The sequence below is a fragment of the Oryx dammah genome, unplaced genomic scaffold (genome assembly GCF_014754425.2).
Source record: "Oryx dammah isolate SB20612 unplaced genomic scaffold, SCBI_Odam_1.1 HiC_scaffold_19, whole genome shotgun sequence".
In the NCBI taxonomy this organism is placed as follows: domain Eukaryota; kingdom Metazoa; phylum Chordata; class Mammalia; order Artiodactyla; family Bovidae; genus Oryx; species Oryx dammah.
The window spans coordinates 5,458,263-5,468,999 of record NW_024070203.1 but is presented as its reverse complement, the minus strand read 5'-3'; the positions used below and the strand labels follow the sequence as shown (position 1 = coordinate 5,468,999).

At 40.2% G+C, this 10,737-nt stretch overlaps 1 protein-coding gene across 1 annotated transcript in view; it reads left to right on the top strand.

The window, feature by feature from the left end:
* Positions 1–10,737, top strand: part of ADGRB3 (adhesion G protein-coupled receptor B3) — an 880,035-nt gene that overhangs the window by 534,399 nt on the left and 334,899 nt on the right. The window lies entirely within an intron of this gene.

Below are 10,737 nucleotides of genomic sequence, written 5' to 3'. Positions count from 1 at the left end.
AGTGTTCTAGTTTCATTCTTTTACAAGTGGTTGACCAGTTTTCCCAGTACCACTTGTTAAACAGATTTTTTTCTTCATTGTATATTTTTGCCTCCTTTGTCAAAGATAAGGTGTCCATAGTTGCATGTATTTATCTCTGGGTTTTGTATTTTGTTCCATTGATCTATATTTCTGTCTTTGTGCCAGTACCATACTGTCTTGATGACCATAGCTTTTTAGTGTAGTCTGAAGTCAGGCAGGTTGATTCCTCCAGTTCCATTCTGCTTTCTCAAGATTGCTTTGGCTATTTGAGTTTTTTTTGTATTTCCATAAAATTGTGAAATTATATGTTCTAGTTCTGTGAAAAATTACCATTGGTAGCTTGATAGGGATTGCATTGAATCTGTAGATTGCTTTGGTTAGTATACTCATTTTCACTATATTGATTGTTCTGATCCATGAACATGGTATATTTCTCCATCTATTTGTGTCTGCTTTGAATTCTTCTGTTGGTGTTTTACAGTTTTCTATCTTTAGGTCTTTTGGTTATTTGGGTATATTTATTCCTAAGTATTTTATTCTTTTCATCACAATGGTGAATGAGATTGTTTCCTTTATTGCTTTCTGTTTTCTCATTACTAGTGTATAGGATTATTAATCGTGTATAGGATTACTAGTGTGCATGGGATTTCCATGTGTTAATTTTATATCCTGCAACTCTATTATACTTATTGATTAACTCTAGTAATTTTCTGGTTGAGTCTTTAGGGTTTTCTATGTAGAGAATCATGTCATCTACAAACAGTGAGAGTTTTATTTCTTCTTTCCAATCTGGATTACTTTTATTTATTTTTCTTCACTGACTGCTGTGGCTAAAACTTCCAACACTATGCTGAATAGTAGTGGTGAGAGTGGGCACCCTTGTTCCTGACTTTAGGGCAAATGCTTTCAATTTTTCAACATTGAGGATAATGTTTGCTATGGGTTTATCATATATGGCTTTTATCATGGTGAGGTATGCCTGCTTTCTGGTGAGTTTTTATCATAAATGGGATTTTGAATTTTGTCAAAGGCTTTCTCTGCATCTATTGAGATAATTATATGGTTTTTATCTTTCAGTTTGTTAATGTGCTATATCACATTGATTGATTTGCCGATATTGAAGAATCATTTTATCCCTGGGATAAAGCCCACTTGGTCACGATGTATGAACTTTTTAATATGCTGTTGGATTCTGTTTGCTAGAATTTTGTTGAGGATTTTTGCATCTATGTTCATCAGTGATATCAGCCTGTAGTTTTCTTTTCTGGGGGCATCTTTCTCAGGTTTTTTTATTAGTGTGATAGTGGCCTCATAGGATGAGTTTGGGAGTTTACCTTCCTCTGCAATTTTCCAGAAGAGTTTGAGTACATAGGTGTTAGCTCTTCTCTAAATTTTTGGTAGAATTCACCTGGGAAACCATCTGTTCCTGGGCTTTTGTTTGTTGGAAGATTTTTTATTACAGTTTCAATTTCCATGCTTGTGATAGGTCTGTTAAGATTTTCTGTTTCTTCCTGGTTCTATTTTGGAAAGTTATACTTTTCTAAGAATTTGTCCATCTCTTCCAAGTTGTCCATTTTATTGGCATATAGTTAATGATATTAGTCTCATGATTCTTTGCATTTCTGTGTTGTCTGTTGTAATTTTTCCATTTTCATTTCTAATTTTGTTGATTTGATTCTTCTCCCTTTTTTTCTTGATGAGTCTGGCTTTGTCTATTTTATTTATCTTCTCAAAAAATCAGCTTTTAGTTTTGTTAATTTTTGCTATAGTCTCCTTTCTTTTTTCATTTATTCCTGCTCTAATTTTTATGATTTCTTTCCTTCTACTAACCCTGGGGTTCTTCATTTCTTCTTTTTCTAGTTGCTTTAGGTGTAAAGTTAGATTATTTACTTGATTTTTCTCTTGTTTCTTGAGATAAGCTTGTATTGCTATGAACCTTCCCCTTACCACTGCTTTTACTGAATTGTTTATATGCATATTTTTATTTCCATTTTTATTTCTTCCAAGATTTGTTGGTTATTCAGAAGTGTGTTGTTTAGCCTCCATATGTTTTTATTTTTAAGAGTTTTTTTTTCCTGTAGTTGACATCTAATCTTACAGCATTGTGATCAGCTAAGATGCTTGAAATTATTTTGGTGTTTTTAATTTACCAAGGCTAGAATTATAGCCCAAGATGTGATCTGACCTGGAGAATGTTCTGTGTGCACTGGAGAAAAAGGTGAAATTCCTTGTTTTGGGGTGAGATGTCCTATAGATATCAATTAGGTCTAACTGGTTCGTTGTATCTTTTAAAGTTTGTGTTTCCAGGGTAATTTCCTGTTTGGTTGATCTATCCATAGGTGTGAGTAGGATATTAAAGTTCCCTGCTATTATTGTGTTATTGTTAATTTCCCCTTTCATACTTGTCAGCATTTGCCTTATGTCCTGAGGTGCTCCTATGTTGGGTACATATATATGTATAATTGTTATATCTTCTTATATTGATCCTTTGATCATTATGTAGTGTCCTTCTTTGTCTCTTTTCTCAGTCTTAATTCAAAGTCTAGTTATCTGAAGTGAGTATTGTTCCTTCTGCTTTCTTTGGGTCTCCTTTGCATGAAATATCTTTTTCCAGTCCTTCACTTTCAATCTGTATGTGTCCTTTGGTTTGAGGTGGGTCTCTTGTAGATAGCATATATAGAGGTCTTGTTTTTGTATCCATTCAGCCAGTCTGTCTTGTGGTCTTTCCCATTCTGTTGTTTTCCTCTGTTTCTTTGCATTGATTGCTGAGGAAGGCTTTCTTATCTCTCTTTGCTATTCTTTGGAACTCTGCATTCAGATGCTTATATCCTTCCTTTTCTCCTTTGCTTTTTGCTTCTCTTCTTCTCACAGCTATTTGTAAGGCCCCCACAGACAGCCATTTTGCTTGTTTGCATTTCTTTTCCATGGGATTTGTCTTGATCCCTGTCTCCTGTACAATGTCATGAACCTCCGTCCATAGTTCATCAGGCACTCTACCAATCAGATCTAGTCCCTTAAATCTATTTCTCACTTCACCTGTATAATCATAAGGGATTTGATTTAGGTCATATCTGAATGGTCTAGTGGTTTTCCTACTTTCTTCAATTTAAGTCTGAATTTGGCAATAAGGAGTTCATGGTCTGAGCCACAGTCAGCTCCAAGTCTTGTTTTTGTTGACTGTATAGAGCTTCTCCATCTTTGGCTGCAAAGAATATAATCAATCTGATTTCAGTGTTGACCATCTTGTGATGTCCATGTGTAGAGTCTTCTCTTCTGTTGTTGGAAGAAGGTGTGTGCTATGACCAGTGCATTTTCTTTGCAAAACTCTGCTAGTCTTTGCCCTGCTTCATTCCGCATTCCAAGACCAAATTTGCCTGTTACTCCAGGTGTTTCTTGACTTCCTACTTTTGCATTCCAGTCCCCTATAATGAAAAGGACATCTTTTTGGGGTGTTAGTTCTAAAATGTCTTGTAGGTCTTCATAGAACCATTCAACTTCAGTTTCTTCAGCATTACTGGTTGGGGCATAGACTTGGATTACTGTGATACTGAATGGTTTGCCTTGGAAACAAACAGAGATCATTCTGTCATTTTTGAGATTGCATCCAAGTACTGCATTTCAGACTCTTTTGTTGACCATGATGGCTACTCCATTTCTTCTAAGGAATTCCTGACCACAGTAGTAGAGAAGACTCTTGAGAGTCCCTTGGACTGCAAGGAGATCCAACCAGTCCATTCAAAAGGAGATCAGCCCTGGATGTTCTTTGGAAGGAATGATGCTAAAGCTGAAACTCCAGTACTTTGGCCACCTGATGTGAAGAGTTCACTCATTGGAAAAGATTCTGATGCTGGGAGGGATTGGGGGCAGGAGGAGAAGGGGATGACAGAGGATGAGATGGCTGTATGGCATCACCGACTTGATGGACATGAGTTTGAGTGAACTCTGGGAGTTGATGATGGACAGGGAGGCCTGGTGTGCTGCAATTTATGGGGTCAGCTCGTCACAGGAGGTGACCAAAGTACTGGAGTTTCAGCTTTAGCATCATTCCTTCCAAAGAAATCCCAGGGCTGATCTCCTTCAGAATGGACTGGTTGGATCTCCTTGCGGTCCAAGGGACTCTCAAGAGTCTTCTCCAACACCACAGTTCAAACGCATCAATTCTTCGGCACTCAGCTTTCTTCACATTCCAACTCTCACATCCATACATGACCACAGGAAAAACCACAGCCTTGACTAGATGGACCTTAGTCGGCAAAGTAATGCCTCTGCTTTTGAATATGCTATCTAGGTTGGTCATAACTTTTATTCGAAGGAGTAAGTGTCTTTTAATTTCATGGCTTCAGTCATCATCTGCAGTGATTTTGGAGCCCAGAAAAATAAAGTCTGACACTGTTTCCACTGTTTCCCCATCTATTTCCCATGAGGTGATGGGACCGGATGCCATGATCTTCGTTTTCTGAATGTTGAGCTTTAGGCCGACTTTTTCACTCTCCACTTTCACTTCCATCAAGAGGCTTTTTAGCTGCTCTTCACTTTTTTCCATAAGGGTGGTATCATCTGCATATCTGAGGTTATTGATATTTCTCCCCGCAATCTTGATTCCAGCTTGTGTTTCTTCCAATACAGCATTTCTCATGATGTACTCTGCATATGAGTTAAATAAGCAGGGTGACAATATACAGCCTTGACGTACCCCTTTTCCTATTTGGAACCAGTCTGTTGTTCCATGTCCAGTTCTAACTGTTGCTTCCTGACCTGCATACAGATTTCTCAAGAGGCAGGTCAGGTGGTCTGGTATTCCCATCTCTCAGAATTTTCCACAGTTTATTGTGATCCACACAAAGGCTTTGGCATAGTCAATAAAGCAGAAATAGATGCTTTTCTGGAACTCTCTTGCTTTTTTCATGATCCAGCAGATATTGGCAATTTGATCTCTGGTTCCTCTGCCTTTTTCTATAACCAGCTTGAACATCAGGGAGTTCACAGTTCATGTATGGCTGAAGCCTGGCTTGGAGAATTTTGATCATTACTTTACTAGCATGTGAGATTAGTGCAATTGTGCAGTAGTTTGAGCATTCTTTGGCATTGCCTTTCTTTGTGGTTGGAAAGAAAACTGACCTTTTCCAGTCCTGTGGCCACTGCTGAGTTTTCCAAATTTGCTGGCATATTAAGTGCAGCACTTTCACAGCATCATCTTTTAGGATTTGAAACAGCTCAACTGGAATTCCAGTGCTTAATCAATGTTAACTACAGGGTTTTAATCTATTGCCACTGTCGCTTGCAGAGTGTTTCCCTCATTGTTTATTTTAGCTTCCTCTGTTTGCAAGTCTCTTCAGTGTCTAACTTCCACCCTGACACAAGGGGCTGAAGGTGGTCACTTATTTAGGCACACTTGTTCAGTTGTGTTGTGGGGAGGGAGGAACACTGCAAACCAATATCACTGGCATGTGTGGAGAGTGCTCACAGTTTGTGGACCACCCCGGGTTTGCCCCAGCTCACAGCCGTGTGTGCTTTCCGGGTCTACACTGCTCAGGCTCCAGGGTGCTCTGCAGGGCACTGTCGAAAGCAGGCCCTGTGTTTCATGCACTTCCCAGGTCTAAGCTGCTCAGGTTCAGATTCTCAGGTACTCTGCAAGGGCACAGACTCAGGTGGATGTGCATTTTGTGCCCTTTGCAGGTCTGAGCAGCTCAGGTGACCAGGTGCTTGGTGAGTGCACTCTCCCTGGTGGACGGTGCATCTTAATCACCTCCCTGGTCCTGGCCGCTCAATTACCTGGGTGCGCCGCTAGAGTGCCATCTCAAGTGTGCCCGGTGCCTCCTCTGTGGAGCTGACCTCAGGCTGCAACCCTCCTGGCAGATGTCAACTGTCCAGGATATCAGGAATACGTGGTTAGCAACTGGGAGCCTGCTCACAGTCTGGTGGAGGATGCTGGTCTCTGGGCCGAGATTGCCCTCTGCCTTCCAGCTCTGGCTGTTGCATGCCAGTTCATGATCTGAGCCACAGTCAGCTCCCGGTCTTGTTTTTGCTGACTGTATAGAGCTTCTCCATCTTTGTCTGCAACGAATATAATCAGTCTGATTTTGGTATTGACCATCTGGTGGTGTTCACATGTAGAGTCATCTCTTTTGTTGTTGGTAGAGGGTGTTTGCTATGTCCAGTGCATTCTCTTGGCAAAACTCTGTTAGCCTTTGCCCTGGTTCACTTTGTTCTCCAAGACCAAACCTGCCTGTTACTCCATGTATCTCTAGACTTTGAACTTTTGCATTCCAGTCACCTGTGATAAAAAAGACATCCTTTCTTTTGGTCTTAGTTCGAGAAGGTCTTTTAGGTCATCATAGAACCATTCAAGGAGAAGGAAATGGCAATCCACTCCAGTACTCTTGCCTGGATGGACAGAGGAGCCTGGTAGGCTGCAGTCCGTGGAGTAGCGAAGAGTTGGATATGACTGAGCAACTTCACTTTCACTTTTCACTTTCATGCATTGGAGAGGGAAATGACAACCAACTCCAATGTTCTTGCCTGGAGAATCCCAGAGAGGGAGGAGCCTGGTGGGCTGCCGTCTATGGGGTCGCACAGAGTCGGACACGACTGAAGCGACTTAGCAGCAGCAGCAGAACCATTCAGCTTCAGCTTCTTCAGCATTAGTGGTTGTGGCATCGACCTGGATTACTGTGATACTGAATGGTTTGTCTCAGAAACAAACAGAGATCATTCTGTTGTTTTTGAGATTGCGTCCAGGTACTACATTTGGGAGTCTTTTGACTGTGAGGGCTACTGCATTTCTTCTAAGGGGTTCTTGCCCACAGTAGTAGATGTAATGGTCATCTGAATTAAATTTGTCCATTTTGGCGAATTAGAAGAGATCTCTAATCTTTCCCATTCCATTGTTTTTCTCTATTTCTTTGCATTGATTACATGGGAAGTCTTTCTTATCTCTCCTTGGTATCCTTTGTAACTCTACATCCAGATGAGTATGTCTTTCCTTTTCTCCTTTGCTTTTTGCCCTTATTTACTCAGGTATTTCTAAGATCTCTTCAGACAACCATTTTGTCTTTTGGCATTTCTTTTTCTTAAGGATGCCTTTCATCACTACCTCCTGTACAATATTATGAACCTTCGTCCACAGATCTTCAGGTATTCTGTCTATCAGGACCAATATCAGGAGAGAAATCACACCACATAGTCTTCATTGCAATCCTTGATGTTCTAAAATATGGGTTGGCAAAGTATACCTGGGGCCTCCCAGGTGGTGCTGGTGGTAAAGAATCTATTTGCCAGTGCAGGAGACGCAACAGACATGGGCTGGGTCCGTGAGTTAGGAAGATCCTCTCCAGTAGGAAATAGCATCCTTCTCCAGTATTCCTTCCTGAAAAATTCCATGGACAGAGGAGCCAGGTGGGCTACAGTCCATTCAGTCACAAAGAGTCAGACACAACTGAGCACTCACAGGACAAGTTCAAGAAAGTATAGCCTGCAACGTATGGGATCAATCCAGACTGATAGCCTTTTCAGCAGTTTTATTGGAACGCAGCCACGTCTGTTTGTTTACATATTGTTTATGGCTGCTTTTGTCCTGCATCTGTTGCCTTGATTCATTGCAATGGAAATCATGTGGCCCACAAGTCCTAAAATATTTACTATCTGATCCTTTAAAAAAAATTGCCAAATCCTACCCCCAAAAATGTTCTCCAGCATTTTTCATGTCTTGGCACACATTAAAAAATAATTACTCAGCACATTGAGACAAACAAATGAAATGTTTGCAAGCTGAGTCAGGTTAAGGTACCCAAAGGTGAGGGGACCATTACTCTATTAGTCCTGGAGAATTCTCCATCATTGATCATTTCAAATACATATTCACCTATAATATTTCATTGTATCTAGAGTTTTTGATAAATTTTTTCCTGTTTTCCTTGTATCATAAACTGTATTCCTGATCTTCTGCTCTGGTTTCTTTTTTCTCTCAGTAATGTATTTTGGGGAAAAATTATCTTAACAATTTAGTTTACTATCTCTATCTTCACTTCTGTCTAATTTGTTATTTGTTTATCCACAGAGTTTTGGTCTTAATTTATTGCCATTTTTCATTTCTAGAAATTCCATTTTTATCTTTTAGATTACTTTTTAGACTTTCCTAGCTTATGCAGGTATTTTTAAATTTATGTTTTATTTATTTTAAATTAGTAAGTACAGTTTCATAACTGGTGATTAGTGATTTTTATGTTTGAATTTTCGTGGGTCTATTCTGCATTTTTTTCTCTTAATTTTTACTCATAGGACTTTATTTCCAAATATGCTAGGTTATATTATGCTATCTGTTCATAATATATTATTTGTGAGAATTGATGCCTGTTATTAAGGTATTACCTTCCAAGGATGCTTTGTTTTTGCCTCTTCTGAGCCCTTGATGATATTACTACCCAGGATTTCAATCAGTCTTGAGGTTACCTGACTTATCCACGTAATGTCAACATAAGCTGCAATTCTACATGAGGGCAGGATCATTGGCAAATTTTTTTCCTCATGTATCCCAGCATTTCTATCAGTATTCACATAGAAGGACTGATCTGAAAAAGAATTTATTGCTGGAAATTGAACTCTAAATCAATGCCTTATCACACCTATATTCCCTGAACAGCTCACTTTAACCCCTTGCATGTTTGTTGAGAAGCACTGCCTGAAGTATTTTCTGTCTGCTCTTAATAACTCTATATTTTCTGCCTCATTATCAGATCAGTTCAGTCGCTCAGTCGTGTCCAACTGTTTGCAACCCCATGAATCACAGACTGCCAGGCCTCCCTGTCCATCACCACCTCCCGGAGTTCACTCAGACTCACGTCCATCGAGTCCATGATGCCATCCAGCCATCTCATCCTCTGTCGTCCCCTTCTCCTCCTGCCCCAAATCCCTCCCAGCATCAGAGTCTTTTCCAATGAGTCAACTCGTCACAGGAGGTGGCCAAAGTACTGGAGTTTCAGCTTTAGCATCATTCCTTCCAAAGAAATCCCAGGGCTGATCTCCTTCAGAACGGACTGGTTGGATATCCTTGCAGTCCAAGGGACTCTCAAGAGTCTTCTCCAACACCACAGTTCAAAAGCATCAATTCTTCGGCGCTCAGTCTTCTTCATATTCCAACTCTCACATCCATACATGACCACAGGAAAAACAATAGCCTTGACTAGATGGACCTTAGTCAGCAAAGTAATGTCTCTGCTTTTGAATATGCTATCTAGGTTGGTCATAACCTTTCTTCCAAGGAGTAAGCGTCTTTTAATTTCATGGCTGCAATCACCATCTGCAGTGATTTTGGAGCCCAAAAAATAAAGTCTGACACTGTTTCCACTGTTTCCCCATCTATTTCCCATGAAGTGATGGGACCGGATGCCATGATCTTAGTTTTCTGAATGTTGAGCTTTAGGCCAACTTTTTCACTCTCCTCTTTCACTTTCATCAAGAGGCTTTTTAGCTGCTCTTCACTTTCTGCCATAAGGGTGGTGTCATCTGGATATCTGAGGTTATTGATATTTCTCCTGGCAATCTTGATTCCAGCTTGTGCTTCTTGCAGCCCAGTGTTTCTCATGATGTACTCTGCATATAAGTTAAAGAAGCAGGGTGACAATATACAGCCTTGACGTACTCCTTTTCCTATTTGGAACCAGTCTGTTGTTCCATGTCCAGTTCTAACTGTTGCTTCCTGACCTGCATACAGATTTCTCAAGAGGCAGGTCAGATTCTCTGGTATTCCCATGTCTTTAAGAATTTTCCACAGTTTATTGTGATCCACACAGTCAAAGGCTTTGGCATAGTCAATAAAGCAGAAATAGATATTTTTCTGGAGCTCTCTTGCTTTTTCTGTGATCCAGCAAATGTTGGCAATTTGATCTCTGACTCCTCTGCCTTTTCTAAAACCTGTTTGAACATCTGGAAGTTCACGGTTCACGTGTTGCTGAAACCTGGCTTGGAGAATTTTGAGGATTACTTTACTAGCGTGTGAGATGAGTGCTATTGTGAGGTAGTTTGAGCATTCTTTGGCATTTCCTTTCTTTGGGATTGGAATGAAAATGGACCTTTTCCAGTCCTGTGGCCACTGCTGAGTTTTCCAAATGTGCTGGCATATTGAGTATAGCACTTTCACAGCATCATCTTTCAGAATTTGAAATAGCTCCACTGGAATTCCATCACCTCCACTAGCTTTGTTTGTAGTGATGCTTTCTAAGGCCCACTTGGCTTCACATTCCAGGATGTCTGGCTCTAGATGAGTGATCACAGCATCGTGATTATATTGGTCTTGAAGATCTTTCTTGTACAGTTCTTCTGTGTATTCTTGCCACCTCTTCTTAATATCTTCTGCTTCTGTTAGGTCTAGACCATTTCTGTCCCTTATCGAGCCCATCTTTGCCTGAAATGTTACCTTGGTATCTCTAATTTTCTTGAAGAGATCTCTAGTCTTTCCCATTCTGTTCTTTTCCTCTGTTTCTTTGTATTGATCACTGAAGGAGGCTTTCTTATCTCTCCTTGCTATTCTTTGGAACTCTGCATTCAGATGCTTATATCTTTCCTTTTCTCCTTTGCTTTTCGCTACTCTTCTTTTCACAGCTATTTGTAAGGCCTCCCCAGACAGCCATTTTACTTTTTTGCATTTCTTTTCCATGGGGTTTGTCTTGATCCCTGTCTCTTATACAATGTAACGAACCTCCATCCATAGTTCATCAGGCA